The sequence below is a fragment of the Sturnus vulgaris genome, chromosome 15, assembly GCF_052056855.1.
Source record: "Sturnus vulgaris isolate bStuVul1 chromosome 15, bStuVul1.hap1, whole genome shotgun sequence".
Taxonomy (NCBI): domain Eukaryota; kingdom Metazoa; phylum Chordata; class Aves; order Passeriformes; family Sturnidae; genus Sturnus; species Sturnus vulgaris.
The window spans coordinates 18,243,330-18,269,676 of record NC_142257.1 but is presented as its reverse complement, the minus strand read 5'-3'; the positions used below and the strand labels follow the sequence as shown (position 1 = coordinate 18,269,676).

The window sequence follows — 26,347 nt, the reverse complement described above, 5'->3', positions numbered from 1 at the left end:
ATATCCCCGAGGGAAGGATATTTACCCCAAATATCCCCGAGGGAAGGACATTTACAGCTGGAGCAGGCTGAATTCTGTTTCAGGGCCCTGTGCAGAGCTGTGCTCGGACACCAGGTGGCAGCTGGATCTCTGGAATTCTATGGAGGCTCCACAGCCTTGCTGCAGCCTCTGTGTGCAGAAACTGCACCCCCAGGCTGGGCTTTTGGGGTGAGAGCAGAGTCCTGGCTGTGCTCTCACCAGGGCTGGGGGTTCTGGGGCACTGCCAGAGGCCTGGCTGGCACCAGGGCACAGGAGCAGGGTTTGTTCCTGCTGCACCTCTGTGATTTCCCTGTGAGCTTCCACACCAAGCCAGCAAATCTCTTGGCACCAGGAATGTGGCCAGGCTGGCACTGCCCTTTCTGCACAGAATCTCCCTCCTGGGCAGCAATGAATGTTCTGTCTTCATTTCTCATAAAGAATCACATCAAATATATTTTATTTTTTTTTTCTGCCCCAAAATGCAGCAACCCCCAAGTTCAGGAACTCCCTGCAGCATCTCCTGGAGCTCAGGCTGTTCCACAAGTGTGGGTTGTGCACCCCTGTGTCCGGGTAGGAAATTGGGGTGAGAAAATCCTTGTTGTTCTGGATGCTCCCCAGTGCCTGCTCTTCTCCTGTGGGAGACACCCAGCACACCCTGGCACTGACAGGAGCTGATTTTGGGATGTGCTGCTCAGCCAGGTGTGATTTTTTCACCCCCCTGAACCCTGTTCCTCACCTCCCTCATCCCAGGATCCCCAAGGATTCAGGAGGATTCCCTGCAGGCCCTGCCACAGCCCAGGGTGGTGTCCCATTCCCAGATTGAGGTGCAGCACAGCCATGGGGGTGTCACCTCTTCCCCTTCTCTGAGATTTTGGGGATACAAAAAGTGCCTGGAAGCCATCTGTGTGCTGAGCAAAGGCACTGCCCCACCTGAGTGTCCTGATTTGATTTTCTGTTAATTGAATTCCATAGGTGGGCATGTCCATGGGACTTGGGAATGTGATTTGATTCCAGAATTAACCTGCAGGAAGGAAAAGCAGAGGTGTGGGATGGTTTGGTGACAATTGAGGTCCTGCAGCAGAGCAGGGGGGATGCCTTGGTGGCCTGGCTGTCACCAGGAGCCTTCCCTGTGGGGACTTCTGGCCTAACAAATCCTCTGCCACTGCTCCCAGCTCAGTTTAAATCCCTCACTCCTTGTCCTGCCATCACAAATTCTGCTCCAAAATCTCTCTCTACCTTCCCCAAATCTCTAGGACCTGTTCAAATCTAAAAGCACAGCCTTAATTAATTACTCTCAGCATTACCCCACCACCTTCACTGTGCATTTCCTCTTCCTTCTTCCTCCTCCTGCCATGAATAAAAAGTTTCTTTCCACCTCTCTTAGCCCCTTTAAATGTGGGGAGCCCCAGAGAAGGTGTCCCCACACAGTCCCCCAGTCTGATGTCACTGGGGAATATTAAATACTGATATTTAATTAAGATATTAAATACTGAAGGTCCCAGTGTGGACACACAAGTTACTGGTTTTCATTTAGACCTGGGGGTAATGTCTGTAAATCCTTGGGTGCAGGAATTCCTTATCCAGAACATTTCTGGAAGTCAGTGACCCCTTGGTTCCATAAGGTCAGATCCAGAATGGATTTAGCTCCTGACTATATTGTTCTTTATCTTTTTTTTTTTTCTTTTTTTTTTTTTTTTTTTTGCTAAGGTCGGGATTGAATGCACAAAAAAGGGGTTTTTTTTTGTTTGGACTCAGATGTTTATTAATTCTTTTTTTGTTACAGTGAGTCCTACAGCACTTTTAGCTAACAAGCTAAAAATGGAGTCCTGTCTCTCTCTCTCTCTACAAGGCCTTTTAAGGCCAAACTGTCAAATTAAGAGCAGACACCTAAATTATTTTTACTTTTAACCTAATAAATGACCTGCAATGCAGATTTTTCTATCCAATCACACAATATCATCCAAACCCATAAAGAAGGACAAAACCTCCACCCTAAAACCTCCATCTTGCTTTCTATGTATTACTATATCCTAAAACCTTAAATTCTCAATTTTTTGCCATGTGATATTACACACTTTTATTCAAACTACACACCAGTGATCCTAATTCCACCATTCCATTTTGGAAGCCTTCAAAAGGTCAAAAGCAGTGTTTTCCTGGCACAGAAAGTCCAAAATTCCCAATTTCCAGGGTTCCAACACAGGGCTCTGGAGATGCCCTTAATGCTCAGAGGGATTTTGTTCACCCAAAACAAACAAAAAAAAAGGGTGCCCTGAGCACCTCATGAGGATCCAAATCAAAGTTTCTTTTGAGACTGAAGTTTTGGGGTTTCCTGCCAGTGCTGGGGACTCAAAATTCCTGTTCCTCTTTCTTTCCAGCACCCCTGGGTGCTTTTCCCTCAGATTCCCAGGATATTGTGACATCCCTTCCTCTTGCTCACAGATGTCTGGTTCAGGTATCAGGATCTTCTCCAGCCAAAACCTCCCTCCCCTTCCTTGTCCCTCCTTTGTCACCTCAGAGCCTTTGGGATTCTGCAGTGGTGGCTCCTCTCTTCCTCCATCTATTCCTGATGGAACAGGAACAGGAACTTCTCTCTCCCTCTGGAATATCCTCAGGAAAAAAAAAAATGGAGAAATCTGTTCACAAACCAGGAGCTGGTAAATCCAAAAGTTTCTGCTGAGGAGAAGGAACAGGAGGAGCTCATTGGGGTCCTTCCAGCATCACGGGGTGATTTTGATTCAAAGGATCCTCAGGTTTATTTCTCCTGCCTCAGGTAAGGCCAATCCAAAATTAGGGATTGTTCAGGACATTTTACAAGCAGGAGTCCCTGCAAGGCCAGAAATTGTCCCAGCTCCTCTCTCAGCACAACTGAGCTCCCTTGTCTGGTGTTTAACCAGCTTTGTGCAAATATTCTCTTTAAATAAATCAGGGTTTAGCTGATGGGAGCTGGTGGCTCTCATCCCTTCACCTCCTCCCTGCTCTTGTCCCCTCATTTCTCCTGGAGTGGTGCTGGGGGGGACACAGTGACAGCACCAGGGAGCACTGCTGGGAAATCAATGTTCCTTTGCTCTCTGGAGGAACCTGTTTGGAGAACTTTCCCCGTGGACTTTGTGATGAGAAGGATTCCTGCAGGATGTGTGGGTTCCCTGCGAGCTTTAGGAGAGGGATTTGAGGCTGTTCCCTGGAATTCCTGGGAGCTGAACTCATTCCTAACCCCACACACTCACTCTGTAAATACAGGTAAGGTGCTGGCTGGTTTGGGAAGTGTTTTTACATTCCCTGATTCCCTCCTGTGTTTATCAGATCCCAGAGGGAAATTCCCACCCCACAAACTTTCTGTAACACAACTGAGATTTTTCACAGATATTTACACCTCACACCAGGCAGTGCTGGTGCCTGCTTGACTCCTCCTGATGTTTTAGGGTCAGCAGCTCTTCTCGTGCCATTTCAGCACCATCCCCTGCTCCAGCCCCAGCAGCCATCCTGGCCCAGGGGTTTTCCTGGGTGGAAGTGGAATTTTTAACAGAGGACGTGTGGAAAATGGAGTGGGAGCGAGCTCAGGCTGTGTCCCAGGGATGAATTTTTGGGAGTGAGAAGCTTCTGCTGCTGTCCCCATCACTGCTGTCACTGTCCCCATCACTGCTGTCACTGCAGTGGCCTCACCTGGTGCCAGTCCCCTGCCACCCCTCACTTTTGGGGCAGCTGCAGGTGCCACCTGCTCCCAGCTCAGGGCTGCAGCTCCTGCCTGTCCCAGGCTGCTGCCACTGCCAGGAGCACTCGGGGTGTTACTGGTGGGATGCCAGGGGGTTACTGGGAGCCACTGGGAGCCAGTCCATGCCCACAGAGCCCACCCCACTCCCCCAAAGTGCCCTCATTGGGGCATCACCACTCAGGAGGGATTTTTCGGGACAATTTAAACTTCGAGACGTCCCTTCCTGAACGCTGAGCTAGGCTAAGGAGTTGTGGACAGGATTTCTGCCTTTGTGCGGGTGTTGGGGGGGTTTCAGGCGGTGGAACCGGGGGGTTTTCCCCGCTGTCCCCTGCGCTGTCCCCGTGTCCCTGCAGTGTCGCTTCCACCCGCCAGGTGTGCGCAGTTGAGCCGCGCTGGCGCCGCTCCCGGGATGAGCTCAGAGCTCCGGGATTGGGAGCCGGGAGCTGACGTGGGATCTGACGCGGCTCCGCATCCTCCCCTTCATCCCCCCCTTCATCCTCCTCGCATCCCCCGGGCTCCCCCCGCGACCTCCTTTCGCAGACAAAGACGGGAAGTGCTGCCTGCGTGCGCATCCTCCCCTCCATCCCCCCCTTCTTCTTCCTCCTCTCCCTCCCTCCCTCCATCCCCCGCTCTGAACCTGGAAAAAACAGCTCAGCTCCTATTTCAAGGAGCTTTTGTCCTTCCCAAATCGTTTCCTTTGGGATATTTGTCTTTCTTTCTTCTGCCTGTGACGGGAATATAATTGGGGAGCGGGTCTGCATCTGCTGCTGGGGGGAAAAAAAAAAAAAAAAGTGGGGGGAGAAACACACAAAAAAACAGCATCTCAGATTTTAAGGTGCTTCGTCATGGGGCGTGTTGGGTGCAGGGATTTGCAGGATTTGGGGCACAAAATGGATCGGGGATTGTGCATTCCCTCTGTTCTGAGGGTCCCCCGGTGTGGGCAGCAGTGCAGGGGTCTTACACCCCCTATTCGTGGTTTATTTATCAGTTTTTTTGGTTTTTCTCAGAGCCAGCATTAACAGAAACACGGTTCAAACAGTTTTTCTCGTGTTTGGGCTTGGATGTTTATTATATTTTATTAGAAAGTACAGAGAGTATGACAGCACTTCCAGCTCCTTGCTAGAAGTGAAAAATGGCCACAGAGGAAACTGCTACAAGGTCTTTTAAAGAATTAACATTTATATTATTTGTACTTTTGACCCAATAACTACATTTCCATGACTCTTAGAGTGACACTGACTCATCAGTTAGAAACTACTGCCTGAAATCCACGGAGAAGAAGAAAAATGAACAAAGAAAGAGACAACACCCAAAAATCTTTATCTTGTCCCATATCTATCACTATACTATAAAAACCCCAAATTTAAAACCCATCAGCCTGTGGAAGCACAAACTTTTAATTCACTACACACTCGTGATTTCTACTTCACCACTCATATTTAGAAGCAGTTTCTAAGGCTTCAGGTGGTCAGCAGTGTTTTCCAGGGGGTCTGTGCCTGAAAGTTCCAAAACTAAAACCAGGTTTTGTAAAATTTTCAGTCCCCCATTGCTCATGGGATGAGCTGTCCTGGCACCTCCTCAAGTCCCAGGGCCACCCTTGCTTGTCCCCATGCAGGGAGACATGTCCCTGTTTTATTTCTATTTATTTCTATTCAATTTCTATTTCTATTTCTATTTCTATTTCTATTTCTATTTCTATTTCTATTTCTATTTCTATTTCTATTTCTATTTCTATTTCTATTTCTATTTCTATTTCTATTTCTATTTCCATTTCCATTCTATTTCCATTTCCATTCTATTTCCATTTCCATTTCCATTTCCATTTCCATTTCCATTTCCATTTCTATTCTATTTCCATTTCTATTTCTTTTATATATATATATATTTATTTTTTTTATTTATATCCTGGGTGTCCTCCACTCCTTTCACTCCCAGGCCTCACCTCCAGCTGTGCCTCAGCCTCACCCTGATCCCACAAAAAGCTCTTCTCTCTCTCCCAGGAAAGGCCCCTGGAGGGATTTTTTGCAGTTATATAAATTATAGAAGTTATATAAATTATAGAAGTTATATAAATTATAAAAGTTATATAAGGCCTTTCCCTGTGCAGCTTTGCAGAGGGGGATGAGAGCTGCTACCAAAAAAAAATAATAAAAGGGGGAAAAAAAAGATATTTTGGAATTTTTTTGTGTTTTTTCACCTCCTTACTGAGTGATGCTTTTTGGCTCTTTTTGAACTGATCTGGGGAAAAATTTTTTTGCAAGATTTCCTTGGAAATTTCAGCCTCAGATCCAGCAGGATTTGGATCTAAATGGGGTCACCCCATTTCAGGTGGGGGCTGATTCTCCCTTCATTTCCATCTTTAATCCTTTTGTCATCCCACGAGAGAAAACACCGAGTTTTGGGTGCTCATCCCAAATGAAATTTAAAGGTTTAAAAAAAACCCTGGAAAATTATATAATTGTGTGGGGCACTGGCAATCATTTTTAGGAGCCGTGTGCATGAAATATTTTGATTTTAATCAAAATTGCTGTCATTTTTCTGAGGATTTTAAATGTAACACAGAGAGGAAAATAAAAATGTAAAAGGGGAGGGAGAGGCAGCCAGGGGAGCTCAGGGGGTGACAAGGCTGCTGAAAACTTTAAAATAAAAATAATTTCAGCCTTAAATCCAGCAAAATTTGGCTCTAAAAGGGGTCACCCCATTTCAGGTGGGGGTTGATTCTCCCCTCATTTCCATCTTTAACTCTTTTTGCCATCCCATGAGAGAAAACATCGATTTTTGGGGTGCTTATCTTAACTTGGAACTTCAAATAAATTAAATTTAATAGGTTTTTTCAAACCTGGAAAATTAAATAATTGTGTGTCACAATGGTAATAATTTTTGGGAGCTGTGTGCGTGAAATATTTTGATTTAAATATAAAATATTGTTCTTTTTTTTTGGATGATTTTGAATGTAACACAGTGAGGAAAATAGAAATGTAAAAGGGGATGGAGACACAGCCAGGGGAGCTCAGGGGGTGACAAGGACACTGAAAATTTTTAAGCAAAAATAATTTCAGCCTTAAATCCAGCAAGATTTGAGCCTACACTGACATAATCCTGGCTTAAAAGTTGAATATTCAGGGAGCAGCTTGCAGGGTTTTCCAGGTACCCTTTAATCCCCAAACTTTTCCTGGGGACCACACCTGGTCACCCCATTTCAGGTGAGTGCTGCTCCTCCCTTTACATCCATCTTTAACCCTTTTTGCCACCCCAAGAGAGAAAACATCGATTTTTTTGGTGCTTATCCTAACTTGGAACTTCAAATAAATTAAATTTAATAGGTTTTTTCAAACCTGGAAAATTAAATACTTGTGTGCCACAATGGTGATAATTATTAGAGGCTGTGCATGTGAAATATTTTGATTTTAATACAAAATATTGTTCTTTTTTTGATGATTTTGAATGCAACACAGCAAGTAAAATAAAAGTGTAAAATAGGAAGCAAGGAGAGAGAATTAGGAGAACTCAGCGGGTCACAAAGCTGCTGAAGCTTTTTCATCAAATATTTGGACTATCCCATGATTTTTAATCACCCAGATGGGGAAATTTGGGGGGTTTTTTTTGCTGCCTGGAGCCTGTGGGGTCGGAGCAGGGCTGGGCCCCCCCAGACTCATCCAGCAGCAGAGGGTGCTCATGCACTGCTCAGCAAATTCTCCTCCCTCAGCCATCTTAGGGAAAAGTTTCCCTTCCCTGCAGGCTCCATTTCATGCTCCTGACGCAGAAAATAAAAAGGTCAGCACGGGGGGGGGGAGGGAGGATGAGTTGGGGGAGGGATGCGGGGTGGGATGAGGCAGAGCCTGGCTGTGGTTTTTGGGATGTCCGGGTGGGATGTGGGGCTGGAGAGGGGGGCGCTGGTACCCAGGGGGATGCAGGGAGGGCAGGACTGGCACGGGGGGGAGGTGGAATTGGAGGTGAAATGGTGCCTGGAGCCCCCCTGGGATGGGTGATGCCCCCACACCCTCCCTGCATCCCTCCCTGGCACAGGATGGTACCCAGGGGGATGCAGGGAGGGCAGGACTGGCATGGGGAGAAGTGGAATTGGAGCTGCCTGGAGCCCCCCTGGCACTCCCAGGGCTGGGTGGTGCCCCCATCCCTGCATCCCTCGCTGGTGCTGGTACCCAGGGGGATGCAGGGAGGGCAGGATTGGCACGGGGGGAGGTGGAATTGGAGCTGCCTTGAGCCCCCCTGGTACCCCCAGGGTTGTGTGGTGCCCCATCCCTGCATCTCTGCATCCTTCCCTGGCACAGGATGGTACCCAGGGGGATGCAGGGAGGGCAGGATTGGCACAAGGGGAGGAGAAATCGGAGCTGAAATGGTGCCTGGAGCCCCCCTGGGATGGGTGGTGCCCCCTCCACCCTCCCTGCATCCCTCCCTGGCACAGGATGCTGCACTGGTACCCAGGGGGATGCGGGGGATGCAGGGAGGGCAGGACTGGCAGGGGGAGAGGTGGAATTGGAGCTGAAATGGTGCCTGGAGCCCCCCTGGCACCCTCAGGGGTGGGTCGTGCCCCATCCCTGCATCCCTCCCTGGCACAGGATGCTGCAGCTGCGATGTTGCTTTTTTTAAAGCCCTGTCTCCACAGGAGGCTGAGCAGATCCCCCCCAGCTGCCTGGAGCTCAGGATGGAGCTGAGGATGGAGCTCAGGATGGAGCTCAGGATGGAGCTCAGGATGGAGTTCCGGATGGAGCTCAGGAATGGATGGAGCTCAGGATGGAGCTCAGGATGGAGCTGAGGATGGAGTTCAGGATGGAGTTCAGGATGGAGCTCAGGATGGAGCTGAGGATGGAGTTCAGGATGGAGCTCAGGATGGAGCTCAGGATGGAGTTCAGGATGGAGCTCAGGATGGAGCTCAGGATGGAGCTCAGGATGGAGCTCAGGATGGAGATCAGGATGGAGCTCAGGATGGAGTTCAGGATGGAGTTCAGGATGGAGCTCAGGATGGAGCTCAGGATGGAGTTCAGGATGGAGCTCAGGATGGAGCTCAGGATGGAGCTCAGGATGGAGCTCAGGATGGAGCTCAGGATGGAGTTCCGGATGGAGCTCAGGAATGGATGGAGCTCAGGATGGAGCTCAGGATGGAGCTCAGGATGGAGTTCCGGATGGAGCTCAGCTTTCAGCCCTTGCCAGGCTCCCCAGCCCGGAGGGACTTTCCTGTTTTCATTGTTCAGGACTCTGAGATCTGTCCTTGTTCTTTTTTTCCTTCCTGCCTGTGCACGTTTGGGAGGCCCCAAACCCGTGACCAGCAGCTCCTGGCAGCAGCAGCACCTTTCCCAGCCGTGTGGAGAGTCCCAGGAGAGCTGCCAGAGCTGCTACTGAGCAATTATTGCCATCATCCCTATTTCTGGGAGCCTTTTTTTGTTACTCATCACTGCACCTTCAGCACTGTGCAGGAAGCATCCCAGAGATCCAAACTTTTCCTACTCCTAACCCAATTTCAGGAGGAAGCTGGTTCTCCCTTTATATCCATCCTCAACCCTTTTTGCAGCTTTGCTCATCCCGAGGATGCTCAGAAGTGGATCCAGGTGATTTTGGTGCCCTCTCGTCTGTGCCCTGTGATGAGCACAGCGCATCTCTCCCTTCCATTAGGGGTCTGTGAACTTCCAAAAACTGCCTGGGATTGTCTGTGTGGTTTCCAGGCAGTTCAAGGGTTTGGGGAGGTTTTTTTTTTGTGGCATCTCAGCCGAGAACCAAAGTTCTGGACCCTTATCTTCACAGGAATGTGCACAGAGAGGATCACTGGTGTCAGTGCATCCAAAAAACTTCCAAACCAGCCCGAGCTGCCAGCTCCAAAAAATCCAGGTGTGGGTTAAATAGTTCCAAATTTAGGCCAAGTCCACCAGCAAATTTGAATAAAAAAATCCCCTGGGAGAGCTGCTTTGTGTCCAGGCTGTGTGGCTGAGCCTGTTCAGGCAGCTCATCCCTCAGAGCCAGGGAAGGAGAGGAAAAATCCCTGTGGGATTTTCCTTCCACATCCTGCTCGTCCTTGTGCTTTATGCTACACCCAGTTCACCCCCAAACTCTTCCATTCCTTCCTCAAACCCCGATTTTGCAGCTCAGCCAAGTTTTTTTGGGTCAGTTTTCACCCAGCTGCTCCAATCCCCCCTCCCGCAGAGGATGCTCCTGGCGGGACCGGGGAGGAGGAAAAACAACCAAACCCCACAAACCCCTCCGCGATTTGTGAGCACGCTCACATCAATCTGAGCCACTTTTCCTTTAAACATCCCGAGCTAAAGCTCCCTTTGTGTGTGATCCGGATGAAAATAGGTCAGTGATTCCGTGCTAGGCTGGCCCCAGGCGCCGGGAGGGCTGCACAGCCATAGGGCAGCTCCGAGGGAGGGAGGGAGGAAGGGATGGAGGGATGGAGGAAGGGAGGGATGCTCGCCCTCCCTGCCTTGTCTCTGGGCAGGAGAAGCTTGTAGCCGTGGAAAGGGGTTTTAACCCTTTAAGTTAATAAAGATGCACGGCTCCATGGTTATCTTTCATGATAGAGCCGAGTTTATTCAGAAACACACTTGGTTTTACAGCAGGACTGCAATTCCAAGAGTAGAGAAAAGGTGATTGGTTCAGAGAGAAGACACCCCATTGCCAGGGCCTGGGCACACACCACAACAGGCGTTTTATTTTGTTATTAATTCCTTTTTATTTTGACCAAATTATCACCCTGGGAGAAATTCTCCCTAGCCTTGAGCTGGACCAGCTTATCAGTTGGGAACAGAGCTGAGAAGCTCCAGCCTGGGATATTTTTCAGGCTGGAATTTTTTTACTTTCTCAATCTGTGTCCCACAGCAGGCGAGGGGGAGCACTGTGGTCACTGCACTGCAAAGAGAGAGAAAGGACAGCAGCACACACGGAGCTCTGTGGGGAAAAAAGGCCAATTTATTGTACAGACAGCCCGGATTTAAAGTGTGTCAGTGCAGCCAGGACAGGACAGGAGCTCATGGGACAATTGGGAAAAACATCCTTGGGACAGCACCTCAGGATGTGTCCCACGGGAAAGGTAAAGGTCGTGAGGTTTAAGCAAACCTTGGGCACCCACACTGTCGGGTTTATTCTCTTTTTGTGTAAAAAGCCAAGCAAGTTAATAGTTGCTATAAAGTCATTTATTGCAGGAGCACATCAGTTTTAAAAGCAAAAACAAAGCAAAGCAATGGCATCAAAGCAAAGTGGCAAAATACAACACCAAAATGCACATGGCATAAAGCCATGGCTTGGAGCACCACCTCTCCCTAATTCATGTTCTTTCATAAAAACTTTCCAACCAGCTAAAACACAAACTCCTACTTTTTAACTTATTAAAATTTTCATTTCTTAGCACGCCAACCTACATATAGACAACGTTCATGGCCTATCCTGTTCTAACTAAAAAATATAAGCAATATCTTTAACTCCATTATGTTTAAAACTAAGTTTTTATAGCCTCTAATAAACACCAGTATATTTTTCAACCTTCACTAGAACATGTGCTACTTCTCAAGCATCTAAAACCTTTTACTCACTAAAAATACTTATTTCATTTACTTACTTATTCACTTACTCATTCCATTTAAATGCTTTAATTCAATCCCTGAACTTTGATTTCTCTCTAAAGAAATCAGAAAGGTTCCTAACTGACTAATTCCACCACCAGGGGTTAATGTTGGTGATGAATTCCACTCTGTTTGTCACCGTGTTGTCACCCTGGGAGACTCCTCCCTAACTGAAGCTGCAGTCAGCTTGTCAGCCTGGGAATGGAGCTGAGAGTCAGGAGAAATCCAGGCCTGGAAAGGAATTTCCAAGCTGGAATTTCCCAGCTCTATAAATGTGTGTGTCCACAGGAGCAGCACCCCCAGTGCTCACCTCTCTCCCAGAGCACTTGGTTTTCTGTTGAACCCCAAAAATCTGGAGGTTTTGGAGGTTTCTGTGTTTCCAGGCACAGAACCCATGGAAAACACTGCTGTGGAGCTGGAAACCTTGGAGATTTGAAAATATAAATAATGAGTTAGAAATCAGAAATATGTGGTGTGTTAAATGTGTGTATTTTCACTGGGTGATGGGTTTTAAATTTGAGGTTTTTATGGATAGTGGTGGATATGGGACAAGATGGAGAATTTGGGGTGGTGTCTTTTTTTTTTTTTTTCATTTTCTTCTCCACAGAACTCAGGCAGTGACCTTTGGTTGGTCAAATGTCACTCTAAGGGTGGTGGGAATCTATTATTGGGTCAAAAGGATCAATAATGGAGGTATTAAATTTGTTTTTGTTTGTTTGGCTTTAAAAGGCCTCGGAGCAGCCTCAGCTGGGGCCATTTTTGCCACTTGTAGCCAGGAGCTGGAGGTGCTGTCACACTTCCTGTAATTTCTGATAAAATATAATAAACATCCAAGCCCAAACACGAGAATTGCCTCAGTCTCAGTTTCTGTTAATCCTGGCTCTGAGGGGAAACAGAGACTGGTGACAAACCACTCCTGAGTGCTGCAAAGCCCAGCTTAAACCCCCACAGGTTTCCAGGATTCTTTTCCCACCTTTTCCCTTTTGGGATTGCCTAAAAACAGGAGTCAGATGAAATTAAAGAAATTAAAAGCAGATTTATTTATTGAAGGGTTTCAGGTACATTTTGGGTACACCCAAGGGCTACACCCAAAAAATGGATGATGGGTCACAGGTTTTCACGTTTTTATAAGTTTGGTTTCATTTGAATATTGAGGGTTAATTGTCCAATTACAGCTTCAGGTAATGAAGTCATTTACCCCAATAAAATAATTTTATTTACATTTCCTGTGGTGCCTTGCAGAGCTACCTAGAACAGAGTTAAAGGAATAAAATAGGGATTTATTTAAATTATTCACTTTGGGCAGTGCAAGAGCCTGGCCATGGCTCAAAGATGGACCCAGAGTCCAAACAAGCAAAATTCTTTTCTTTTGGGGGAGATTTTGAATGTAACCCAGCAAGGAAAATAAAAATGTAAAATAGGTGACAAGGGAGAGACAATTTGGAGAACTCAAGGCTGCTGAAACTTTTTAATCAAGTTTTTTTGGCTATCACGAGAATTTTAACCACCCAGACAGGAAAATTTGGCTCCTAATATTTTTTAGGAGCTGTGTTTGTGAAATATTTTGGTTTTAATACAAAATTTTGTTCTTTTAAGGGGGGATTTTGAATGTAACCCAGCAAGGAAAATAGAAATGTAAAATAGGTGACAAGGGAGACAAACAGGAGAATTTAATCCACCTTAATATTTGGGAAAAGCCATAATATCATAATATTTATTTATAACAACAACCTTTTGCTTTATTGCTTGTCTCTTGTTGTCTTTTATTTAAACCTTTTAAAATCTACCAAGAAAGCAAATCTCGATTTTCACACACACACACACACACGAACTCATCCTCAGAATTAATTATGCTAAACATCAACGACAACAGGAAAAAAATTCATTTTTTTTTCAGATGTGGCCAGGAGGGATAAATAGGAGAAAACAGAAAAAAAAAAAAAAAAAAAAAAAAAAAGGGAGAAGGGAAAATTTCCCAGTGACCTCCTGGGATGAAAAACAAGAATATCCCTCAAAAATTCCTTTTTTCAGAGCAGTGAGGAGCCCCCCCAGCTCCTTCCCCTCCTCCCTGAATTTTCCCATCGTCAATCCCGAGGCTGGGAATGTTGATTAGAGCAGGTTTTAATTAAGAGGAGCTGTTAATGACCCCTTAATCTCGGCTCTGCTCAGCCCTGGCTGATGTTTAGAGTTGGTTTTAATGTCCTTTGTCCCCTCTGAGGCTCCTGGGGTGAGGTCAGAGCACAAAGAAAGGGCAGGGAAAGGGAGAGGAGCATTGATTAACTCAATTAACTCTTCTAATCGCTTCCCACCACAGGGCTGGGTTGATTTTTAGGATCAGCTTTAGAGAGTTGCAGTTTAGGGCACTCAGGCCTGGATTTGTTGGTTTTGCCAAGGAAAAATTCACTTTAAAATCTCTTCTGCCTGCCCCAGCCCCTGTCTGGCAGCAGGGCCTTTATTTCCAAAGTCTCCTTTCCTTCCCCATCCTGTTTTCTGAGATTTGGATTATTTAATTATTTAGTATTTAGTTATTTTAGAAGAGCCAGAGATGATTTTAAATTCTGTCCAAAAAAAAAAAAAAAAAAAAAAAAAAAAAAAAAAAAAAAAAAAAAGCCACCAATGACTTTCATTTCCTTGGGCAGCAATAATTCACCTTGAGCTGCTGAATTCCAGCTTTTCCCCCCCAAATTTCCAAATTTCTGACTTTATTCCTGGCATGAAGGCAGCTTTACCATCACATTTCCACGTGGGGAGTATCTGGATGAGGGAATTTTGGGCTTGATGGATTTTGTAGATCCAAGCAATATTTTTCTTTATATATATTTTTTTTCTATAAAATCTGTGTTCCTTTGTTCCCATTCAGAAATGTGGTTGCTTGGCTTCACACCCCCATCTTGCTTTTTTTAAAGGTAAGAAAAAAAGAAAAGTTAAGAGCTCCCTATTTATCTTCTCAAAATATCCTGAGATGGTCTCACTTGTCCTGGATTTTTTTAATGGAAACCTTGGGTTGTCCACAATGGAAAAATCTGGTGTTTGAAATGGGAAAAGTCCAGTGGAAAAAATAATTTTTTCTGGACACATTTAATTCCAAAAAGAAAGAAAATTTTGGCTGTGCATTGTCAGTAGGAAAATCTCATCTTAAATTTTTTTTTTCGCTTTTCTGCAGTGCAAGAAGTCAAATCTAAATTGTCAGAACTTTTAAAAAAATAAAATTCTTCTGCAGGAAAAATTCCATTTTCAGCCTTGCTGGGGGATAATGAGGGAGAAGGGATGAGGTGGGAATGGGGAGAGCAGGACCCAGGGATGGAGCTCCCTAAAAACCAAGACCTCAAAGGAGAAATGGGGGAATGGAAAATAAACCAAATATTGGCCCTAACACAAGGTTAGGAAGGCTGGGTTCGATTTTAAGAAGGTTAGATTAAGTTTTAGGTAGGTTGGGTTAGATTTTAGGGAGGTAAGATTAGATTTTAAGAAGGTTGGGTTAGATTTTAGGAAAAGTAGATTCGATTTTAGAAAGGTAAGATTCGATTTTAGGAAGGCTAAGTTAGATTTTCCTAAAATCTCACATAAACTTCATAAAATCTGATCTAACCATCCCAAAATCTAACCCAGCCTTCCTAAAATCGAATCTTACCTTTCTAAAATCTAACCTAATTTTCCTAAAATCTGATCTAACCTACCTAAAACCTAATTTAACCTTCCTAAAATCTAATCCAGCCTTCCTAAAATCTCACAGAAACTTCATAAAATCAAACCTAACCATCCCAAAATCTAACCCAGCCTTCCTAAAATCTAATCTTTTCTAAAATCGAACCTGATTTTCCTAAAATCTGACCTAACCTAACTAAAAATCTGACCTTACCCACCTCAAATCGAACCCAAAATGTTTGCTGGGGATGGGGGGAGCAGCGAGCTGGGTCCTGGCAGCTCCAAGCAAAGCCAATTTTAGCTCCTTGCTGAGTCTGCAAAGCCCGAAGAGTCGGATTTTTATTTTTTTTTTTTATTTTTTTTTTTGAGTGGCTGCAGTGGAAAAAGCTTTTTCCTCTGGAATCCGTGGCTGTGTGCAGGGAATTGATTGCTGGAAGAAGAGGATGTGATGGCTGGGAGGAAGGATAAACCATTGTTGTGGCCGGGATGAAAAGCTGAGTCAGTGGAGGGAGGGAGGGAAGCAGGAGATTGAGAGCAGATGTATCCGGACCTGAGGGGCTGAAAACTCTGCTGAGCCCCTGTGCTCGGCTTTACCTGCTCTAATATTGGCATCCAGCTCCAAATCTTCTCCTAAAACACGGGAACCCCTCAGGAAATAGGAAATCCCAGCCCCTCCTGTCCCAGGATGGACACTGGGCACTCACTGCCCAGAATATTTTACTCTTCAAGCTCTCGGTCTTGAAACAGCTTCGAGCAAATCTAAATTAGGAATTTCCTTCTCTATTTTTATGTCTTTTTTTCTTTTTTTTTTTTTTTTTTTTTTTTTTTCAGTGTCTGCTGAGACCTTGAAGGACAAGAGGATGGATTCTGACCGTGCAGTGGAATATTCCGAACTTCCCAGGCCTTCACAGATAAGATAAGAGTGACAAATCTGTGGGGGGAAAATTGGCGATATCCTTTTGCTTTTAGGGAGAAAAAAAAAAGTCTCAAAGAGGAAAAGGAAGCTGCTCCCTTTGTCCACCCTTCCCAGGGGAGGTGCAAATGTCACCCCAGCAGATTCTGGGCTCACCTTTGAGCGCCCTTGAACTTCCCTGGGCAGCTGTGCCAGGGAATTTCTTCCCAAATTCCATTTCTGGCTCCCCTGCCGTGACCAGGGACACCTTGAGCAGATTTCTCAGAGCCCCATTGCTGTGCCACGCTCCTCACTCTCCCTTCCAAAGAGGATTTAACCCCTTCTGTGTGGGGTTTTTTTTTTTTCCCCACTCCCACCCCTCCCAGCAGCCGTTCCTCGTGTCCTGCAGGAGCTGAAACCCTGAAGAGTTTGGAACTTTCTGTGTTTTCTGGTACTGACCCCCTGGAGAACACTGCTCTTGATTTTTGGAAAAAAACTTCCAAAATTGAGTGATGCAGTTAAAATCACCGTTGTGATTTAAGTAGTAGTGTGTAATATAGTGAAGAGGTCGGAATTTGGAGTTTTTAGAATATAATGATAGGTATGGGATAAAATGGAGGTTTTTAGGTGTTCTCCTTTTCCTCCTTCTTGCTCTTTCTTCTCAGTTTTAGGTAGTTTTTGGTCGGGTGGAAATTAGTGCAGTGCAAATCACAAGTGTTTGGTCATTGGGTCGAAAGTATAAATAATACAGATGTGAACTTTTAATTGGATAGTTTGCCTTTTAAAAACCTTGTAATTATCTAGATCTACCAACATTTTTAGCTTGATAGCTAGAAATGCTGCAGAACTCTCTGTACTATAGATAAGAATTAATAAACAACCAAAAAAAAAAAAAAAAAAAAAGAAAAAAAAAATAACACAGCCACTAATATGTGGAGCCACCTCCTCAAAGCCCAGAGGATTTTTGGCCATACAAAACTCAGCCCCTCAGTGCTGCATTCCCTGCCCTGCATCTCCTCCTGGATTTCCTGGGAAGCTCGGTGGGTGTCAGCACCAGAACTCTTTTTCCCTCTTCCCAAGCCGTGAAGTTGTGCCAGAATCCTCTGCTCCAACCACACACGTCTCACATTTCATTCAAATGTGCTTTAAAAGGGAGGAGGGGGAGAGGCCGTAATTTTTTTTTTTTTTTTTTTTTCCCAGAGCTGTTGCCTGAGCCTGGGAATACCTAAAGGAGTGGGATGGTCTCTGTGGGACAGAAATCACAAATCAGAAATTAAAAATGTGCAGCCCCAGGTGGTTCTTTCATCACCCTAAATGTGCCTGAACTTCTGTGTGAATAAATCCTCCCCTGGCAGGCAAAGTTTTGGGGAGCAGAGAGGACCTGGCCTCGTTCCTGGCACTGCCCATATTTTCATAATTTCATATTTTCACATTTTCATATTTTCATATTTCCAATTTCCTCCCTGGCTCTGTGCACGCTCAGGGACATGGATCAGAACAAACCTTGCTGTTCTGTAATAAAGCTGCCGTTTCCTTCACCTTTTTGCAACATTACCCGTGAAATTCGGGTGTCACTGAGTGTAAGTTTGGAAACCTCCTGATCCTGCTGTCAGGAAAATTAATTCACAAACACCAGAGGTTCATGTCCGAAAAGGAGACAGAGGAATCCTTTTATTTTATTGAATAAAGGGAGAGGCCATGGGACATTCCCCTGGAGTCTCTCAGATTTTTAGAGGGTGCAGCCTCCCTTTTTATCCCAATTTCCCTCTCTCTTTCCCCATTGGCTGAGGTACCTGAGAGGCACAGACTTCCCAGAACCCCTGATACCTGAAATTCCCCTCTAATGTACAACCTTCCCTTTTAATTTTTAATTTTTATGGAATTCATGGTTTTTCCCCATTGCTTCTTTCATCTTTTAATATCCAATTTCATTTATCAACAAACCCACAGTTTGTCTGTAAAGGCAAATATCTTTTTTCCCATTCATCAATCAGTGGAATCCATCCCATTGTTTCTTTTATTTCTCATTCTTATCTACCAGCACACCCGCAGCCCGTTTGGAAAGACAAATCCCTCATTCCTCTCACTGCAGGCACGGACCTGCAGTTGTGGTGGGTCTGATTCTGCTCATCCGGGGGGGTTGATGTCCCTCTGCTTGTCCCCTGCTGTCCCCACGGCGTGGGGCTCCTCCCTGCTGCCAGCTGCATCCTCTGCTTCCAACATATGGCCCCAATTATTGTCCCTGTGCCTCGATTTCCTGCCTTTCCTGAATTTCATCCCCTCCTCCTGGCAGCTCCTGCGGTGACATTCCTCTCACATCCCTCCCTCCTCTGTCGAGGGGGGTTCTGATCCAGAACGGGCACAGATGAGGCTCAGACTCCCCCAAAATGTTGTCACCGAGCCCAGCAGAGCTCTGGACAGAGCTCCCCTCCCTCCCCCAGCATCCAGCCCACATCTCCCTGCAGTTTTCAGCCAACTGCAAAGCTCGGGCTGCTTTTTCTTGCCATCCCCTGCCGAGGCCGGGGGCTTTCCAAGCCTCTGCGCTTTGAAAGGAGCATCCAACCTCTCTGCCTTTCCCCTGGGTGCTGTCTGGCCTCTTTCCCGGACATTTAGCCCTGCACAAAAGCCATGTGCCCGTGGTTTCTGCCTCTCAAAGCTTTTTTTTTTTTTTTTTTTTTTTGAGGAGGAGGAGGAGGAGGAGGAGGGTTAAGGGCTCTGTCCGTGGTTTTTCATCCTCTTCTTGCTTCAGGCGCTGCAGCATCGTGGTGCTGCAAATCCTGAGGAATCTGAGCTCATTCCAGGGGAGAACTGGAAAGGGTTAAATCCCACAAAGGAACCAGTTAATGATTCCCATCCCCTCGCTGGCATGTTTCAGCTTTTGGAAGGGGGGGTCTGGCCAGCAGCTGTGCCAGCAGTTGTAGCTCCAGAAGAGAATTTTCCTTCTGTGTCAGCTTTCATCCGTGGCCCCCTCTGCATTCCCCTGGTGCCTGCACATGCCAGAGTTTCCAGGGCTCCTGCTGCTACAATTCCCTGCCACTCTTCCCTCCCATCCCAGCCATGTGTGATGGGGAGAGAGGGGGGTGAAGAAGGCGCTGCTGGCTCCGTGTTTCTTCCTGTCCCATCTTTCCCTAAGCGTATCCTGGTTTTGCCGGGATAAAAACGACTCCGGCAGCTTTTGGGAATGGCAGGAAAAGCTGGGAAGCTGCACCTCTGCAAGCAGGAGTGCAGGGGAGAAGTTTGGGGTGAATTTTGGGATAAAAATATCTCCAGCTGAGCAGCCCCATTGTATAATAAGCTTTATATATCACATATATATCAATTTTTTATATATATTGTGTCCTAAACTGTATTATAATAAGCCTGAACACTGTTTTAAGTTGTTTTTGTTTTTTTCCTGAACATACTGATTGAGCAATGCCAGCAGGAGCGTCATTGATGGGGTCACCACCATCCCTGGAAGTGTCCAAAAAGTGTGGATGTGGCACTTGAGGACGCGGTTTAGAGGTGACCACAGTGGTGCTGTGAGTTTGGTGATATTAAAGATTTTTCCCAACCTTCAGGACTCTGTGATCCCCTGAAATGTGGCACCTCCCTGAACTCCTCCTCACCTTCTCCTGTTGCAAGCAGCGCTGGAAGCACGGAGAAGGGAAAGTCCAAATTTCTGAAATCAAATATAAAAGGTTTTTTTAAAAAAATTCTGGAGTTCAGGAAAGCTGGAGGGGAGTGGGTGAAGCACAGAGGCGAGGATCCAGGTCACAAAATCCTTCCGCATCCCTGGAGTGGTTTGGAATGAGCTCATCCCGAATTTCCCACAGATCCTCCATCCTCAGAGACCCTTCCCAGCTCCCCAAACCCCCCCACACGCAGTGTGAGACCCCAAAAACCCCAATAGGCGCCAAACACTCAAACCTGTCCCTCAGAACTTTGATCCCCGTCACCCTGGGGGTGAATTTGGGGCTGATTTGCTGCCGGAAGAGCGTTCCTGCCAGCCCCAAATCCCCAAACCTCCAAACCCCCAAATCCCCAAACCCCCAAACCCCCAAACCCCCAAACTTCAAATCCCAAACCCCCAAATCCCCAAACCCCCAAATCCCCAAATCCCCAAATCCCCAAACCCCAAATCCCAAATCCCCAAACCCCCAAACCCCCAAATCCCCAAACCCCCAAATCCCCCATCCCCAAGTCCCCAAACCCCCAAATCCCCAAACCCCCAAACCCCCAAACACCGAACCCCAAACCCCCAAACCCTGGGGCTCCTTCCCAGCACACCCCAAAGCTTCGGGGGGTTCGGGGCTGAACCCCGGCACCCTCAGCCCTTCCAGTAGCCCCAAAGCCGGCTCTGGTAGCCAGCCCCATGCTGGAGCCGTCCCTGCTCTGGTTTTTTGGGTTTTTTTTTCTGTGGGGCCGGCAGATGGCAGCCTGGGCAGCCTCTCGCAGATGTTTAATGGGATTTTAGAGCTCTGGGATTCATCGGGAATTGTTGTCACGGAAACGGGGATCTGCGAGAGGCCGCCGTTAACCCCCTCGGTGCCGGGGAGGATGAGCCGGAGGGGAGCGCTCCGTGCCCGGAGCTCCTAAACCCCGCCTGGCTTTGTAGGATCCGCTCTTTTATTTAGGATTGGGTTTCTAATTGCCTTTAAAAATCTGCCTCGCTGCTGCTGGAGCCGCGGTGCTCCAGGAGGGATGTCCAGCGTGTCCTGAGCCTCTCCTCTTCAAGATTTGGAGGTTCCCACGCGAAAAAAAAAAAACCCAAAAAACTGGACCAGTAGGTGAGGTTGGGTACCGGTATCCCATTATTGTGGGGGGGAATATCCTACTAATGCCTGCTCCCAGCACATCCCACCCTACTCGGCGGCTCCTCCGGGGCTGGGGCTGGACAGGAGAGGGCACCAGAGCTGTTCTGGCACTGGGGTGGTGGCCGGGCATGTGTCCCCCCCCGGCACGTGGCTCCCCCCGGGGTGACAGCTCTGTCATCGGGGAGGACGAGCAGCTGCGCCCGGGGTTAATCCGCTTAGGGCCGGGGCAGCAGCACGGGAGTGAAAGGGGGATTAAAGGACAGGGACAGCCTGGAGAGGTACCGGGAAACAACCGGGCCGAGCAGAGAGGGAGAAAACCAGAATAGGCAGCCAAAAAAACAGCTGGGGGGCTGTGAGGAAGGGAAAGGATTTAGGAACGTGCCCAAAAAATCCTTGTGGAGCATCCCCCCCATCTCTTTCTCCCCAGCAGGAAGGTGCTGCCAGGCAGTCTGAGCCCTAATCCATTCCCTCCCATCCCCAGGGGGGAGCTGGATGTGTTTCCATCCCCCCCATCACACTCAATGAAAACATTCCCTAAAGCATCTGCAGAACGTGAATATATTCCGAATATTCAGAACGGAAACTCACTGGACTTTACCCCATGCCTGTGGAGGAACAGGACATGGAATATTTGATGGAATAGGGAAAAAAAAAAAAAAAAAAAGTCATTTTCTGGAGCAGAGCAGGGTGTGAGGCTGCTGCTGACAAAGGTTCCCTGAGGGATTCCAGGGGCTGGGCTCCATTCCCTGCTCCTGCCACGCTGCTCTCAGCGGGTCCAGAAGCTTCGAAATTTTGAATTTTTGGTGCTTTTTGACACTGACCCTTAGGAGAACACTGCTTTTGACTTGAGGCTTTGGGGAAGGCTCCAAATTCCAGTGATAAAGTCACTGGTGTGCAGTTAGAATAGAAGTGTGTGATGTCACATGGTGAAGGGTTTGGAATTTGGGGTTTTTGGAATATAGTAACAGGTATGGGACAAGGTGGAAGTTCTTGGGTGTCCCCTCATCTTCCTTTTCTTGCTCCTTCTTTTTCCTTCTTCTTCCTAGTTTCAGGCATTAATTTTTTGGTTAGTTAGTTCTACACTACAAGTCACAAATGTTTAGTTATAAAGTCAAAAATATAAATAAGTGTTAGCTCTTTATTAAACTGTTTAGCTTTAAAAGACCTTGTCAGTACCTAAATTCACCTCCATTTTACTCACTTTCAGCTGGTAGCAAAACTCTCTGTGTTTTAAATTGAAGCACAAGAGATGGAATTCTCGTGTTTGCACTCGGGTGTTTATGAATTCTTATCTGTAGCACAGTGAGTTCTGCAGCACTTCCAGCTAACAAGCCAAAAGCAAGAAAATGGAATTGTATCTTGTTTGTTACAAAGTCTTTTAAGGCTTAACTATCCAATTAAAAACTACTGCCTGAAAGAAGAAGAAGAAGGAACAAGAAGGAAGAAGAAGCCACTGCTTCAGAACCTCCATCTTGTCCCATATCTATTACTATATTCTAAAACTCTAAATTCCAAACCCTTCTCCTTTCTGTCTTCTTTTTCCTTTTTTTTTTTTCATTATTTCAGGCAGTAGTTTCTGGTTGGACAGTCAGTGCTGCACTGTGGGCCACAGGAGTTTGGTTATTGGGTCAAAAGTATCAATAATAAAGGTGTTAATTCTCTATTGGACTGTTTAGCTTTAAAAAACCTTGTAACTAAATTGATTCATCTCCATTTTGCTCACTTTTAGCTGGTAGCTAGAAGTGTTACAGAACTCTCTGTACTTTAGATGAGATTTAATAAACAACCAAGTCCAAATACAAAAAATTCATCTCCTTCATGTTTTTAATCCTGCCTCTGATTAAAGACAGAAGAAAATGAAGACAAGGCACTAATTAAATGGTGCAAATACCACCTTTATGAGTAGTGCCCTGTGTGAGGAAGAAAAAAAACTCCTGTTAAGACTCAGAGTCTTAACATGTAACCACCTTTACATTTTCCCCCGTGTGAAATCACACATTTCTATTTAACTACACCCCAGTGATTTCAACTCCATCACTCAAATTTGGAATCTTTTTCTCAAGTCAAAAGCTGTGTTCTTTTGGGGGTCAATGCCAGGAAATACAGACTGCCAGGCTTCAGGGTTCCAACAGGAAGGGATGGAAAAAAAAGCAGTACCTGCTCTTTCTGTGCAGTGTTTGTTCTTCCTGTCAGCTGTCCAGGAAACCGTGGCACTGGCCACACACCCAGCTGGGATTGCTGTGGTTGCTGACGTGTTCTGCCCTTTGAATCCACATCCAAAAATCCTTCTCCACCCCTCCATTTGTGCTGCCTGCCAGAGCACCTTCCACGGTGCCATCCTCTGTTCTCCTGCCCGGGAATGAGGCCCAGAAGTTTTTCTTAGAATCATAAAAATCACTGAAGAGTTGGGATTGAAAGGGACATTTAAAGGTCATCCACCAGGGCAGGAGAGTGGGGGAGGAAGATCCCTGAATAATATGGAAAAAGAAAACCAGAGTAGAGAGCAAATGGTGATGCTACAACTTTTCTATTTCTCACACAGGACGAGGAGAAAGTTCAGTACAAGCATGAAGAGAAATCTCCAAAGTTTCCACAGCCGATGCTGGCAGTGGGATTTTCACTCGTCTTTTCCATGCAGGGATTTAAAGTAACATTGAGGGGCTGGGACGGGGCAGGGAATGGAGCTGGGAAGGGGCTGGAGAATCCCTGAGGGAGCTGGGAAGGGGCTGGAGAATCCCTGAGGGAGCTGGGAAGGGGCTCAGCCTGGAGAAAAGGAGGCTCAGGGGGGCCCTTGTGGCTCTGCACAAGTCCCTGACAGGAGGGGACAGCCGGGGGGATTTGGGATCTGGGAACAGGGACAGGAGGAGGAAAATGCACCAATTTGCACCAGGGGAGGTTTAGATTGAAAATTAGAGAAAATTTCTTCACTGAAAGGCTGGGCAAGCCCTGGAACAGATGGCCCAGGGCAGTGGTGGAGTCAGCACCCCTGGAAAAGTCCAAAAGCCACAGGGATGTGGCACTGGGGACACGGCTCAGTGCTGAGCACAGCAGAGCTGGGACAATGACTGGGCTCCATGATCCCAGAGGCTTTTCCAGCCTAAACAATTCCATTTTGGACCCTCTGGGGTCTGTGCTTAGCTGAACCCCCAACCCCGCCCCCGGGCACTGAGAATTTCCAAATTTTAACCCCCAGGAGAACTCTGCGTTTGACCTGAGGCCGTGGAGAAAGCTTCCAAAATTGAGTGATAGAACTGGGAGCATGGGGGTGTAGTTTGAATAGAAATGTGTAATTTCACACGGGGGAAAATGTCAAGGTGGTTACATGTTAAGACTCTGAGTCTTAACAGGAGTTTTTTTTCTTCCTCACACAGGGCACTACTCATAAAAGTGGTATTTGCACCACTTAATTAGTGCCTTGTCTTTATTTTCCTCTGTCTTCACTCAGAGTCAGGATTAAAAACGCAAAGGAGACGAATTATTTATGTTCAGGCTTGGTTGTTTATTAAATCTTATCTAAAGTACAGAAAGTTCTGCAACACTTCCAGCCACCAGCTAAAAGAGAGCAAAATGGAGCTGAGTTTAGCTGGTTACAAGGTTTTTTTAAAGCTAAACAGTCCAGTAGAGAATTAACACCTTTATTATTGATACTTTTAACCCAATAACCAAACTCCTGTGACACACAGTGCAGCACTGACTGTCCAACCAGAAACTACCTGAAATCATGGAGAAAAAGGAAGAAGACAGAAACAGACAACACCCAAAATCCTCCATCTTGTCCCATACCCATTTCTATATTATAAAAAACTCAAATTTCAGACCCTTCACCGTGTGAAATCACACATTTCTATTTAACCACACACCCGTGATTTTAACTCCATCACTCAAATTTGGAGCCTTTCCCAAGTGTCCTCCTGGGGGTCAGTGCCAGAAAGCTCAAAAATCCCAAAGGTTTCTGGGTTCCAACAGGAAAACTTAGAGTTTAAGGGTTTAGGATATATAGTAATATATAGAAAGCAAGATGGAGGTTTTAGGGTGGAAGTTTTGTCCTTCTTCTTCACCTTCTTCTTCATGAGTTTGGGTGATTTTGTGTGATTGGGTAGAAAATTCCACATTGTGGGCCACGGCTATTGGGTTAAAAGTAAAAATAATTTAGGTGGCATTTCTTAATTAGAGAGTTTGCCCTTAAAAGGCCTTGTAGAGAGAGAGAGGCAGGGCTCTGGTTTAATTTGTTGGCTTGAAGTGCTGGAGAACTCAGAGTTTGTGAGACTTTAATATAAATAATAAACATCTGAGTCTGAATAAAAAATACTGTCTGGCTCATTTCATCCCAAACCTGGAAAAAAAAAGAAGATGAGATGTGACAATCAGCAGCTTGGTCCCTGTGTGTCCTGATGTGACACGTGGGGTGTCCCTGTCCCTCCTCCCTCACAGGACCAGCAGCAGCCCAAAATCTGTGGGTTCAGCCCCAGCCCCACGTGTGTGCCCAAATGTCACCTCCCTGTGTCCCCCTGATGTCTCCCTGAGTGGTTTCATCTCTTTTGAGCTGTATGGATTCCTTTAATAACTTTATTAATTGGTTGTTAAATGCATCGGAGCAAACAAGGTACCATGATTAGCACTACTATTGTGATAACTAAAAAAACATATAAATTTATTTTTAAAAAACTTTTTTATTTATGATGTTGAAGTTCATTTATTAAATTATTTAACTATAACTATTTTGTGGCATATTGTTTGTAAGTTGCTTGGGTTTTTGGGGTTTTTTGGGGGTTTTTTTTTGGTACTAGAGAAGGTTTGGGGTTTTTTTTATTAATGTTTGGCATGGCATGTGTGCTCGGGTCACAGGAATCACAGGGCTGAGGGGACACTGGCTGCTGTCACTGCCATTCCAGACCCAATTTCCCTTGGAGGGGGAGAATTTCTCCTTCCCCAGCTGCAAAAACAAAGGGCTCTGACCCACTGCAGGGACAGGGGACCCCAGGGCTCCACTGATGGCAGCAGGGAGTCCCATGGCCATGAGCCTGAACTCTGCCTGTCCCCACGGGATTTTCCTCTCCTGACCTTTGGGTTTTCCCTTTCCCTGCTCTTTTCAGGAGGTGATTTCAGGGCAGGGTGGCATCTGTGTGGTCCTGTGGTGGCTGAACCCCGGTGAGCCACTAAAACCCCCCCAGCTGCTCAGTGAACACCCGCCAAGGGGAAGGGATGAATAAATTCCTTATTTCGCTTTGTTTGCAGGCTCAGCTCTTGCTTTATCTATTCTTGCTTTATCTATTTTATTCTCTCTTTATTTACTATTTTATTGATTTATTATTTGATTGATTTATTATTTGATTTATTATCTTCTTGATTTCTTATCTTCTTGATTTCTTATTTTCTTTCTTTATTATTTTCTTTCTTTATTATTTTCTTCTTTCTTTACCTATTAAACCACCTTTTATCTCAACCCTCACCCTTCCAGTTCTGCCCCCATCTCGCTGTGGGAGGGGCAGAGCTGCCCACTGGGGTTCACCCAAATTTCTGCAGGTTCTGGCATTGCTCTGCTGGGATCCTGCTGGAGCTGCTGCTTCTTCCCCACAGAGCTCCTGTCTGATGCTTTGTGGGATTTTCCTTCGGTTCTCAGGACATTTCTCCATCCCTGCGTGGCAGATCTGATCTCCATTCCCATCCTGCCCATCCAGGCAGCAGCAGCTCCATCCCCAGACTGGGAAGGAATGGG

At 46.2% G+C, this 26,347-nt stretch overlaps 1 long non-coding RNA gene across 1 annotated transcript; it reads left to right on the top strand.

The window, feature by feature from the left end:
• Positions 1-7,396: 7,396 nt before the first annotated feature.
• Positions 7,397-25,346, top strand: LOC148222060 (uncharacterized). Its single transcript, XR_015807040.1, has 5 exons — positions 7,397-7,504; positions 14,159-14,204; positions 15,313-15,441; positions 15,775-20,604; positions 23,174-25,346. It is a non-coding gene; the product is annotated as an uncharacterized LOC148222060 (long non-coding RNA).
• Positions 25,347-26,347: the final 1,001 nt, after the last annotated feature.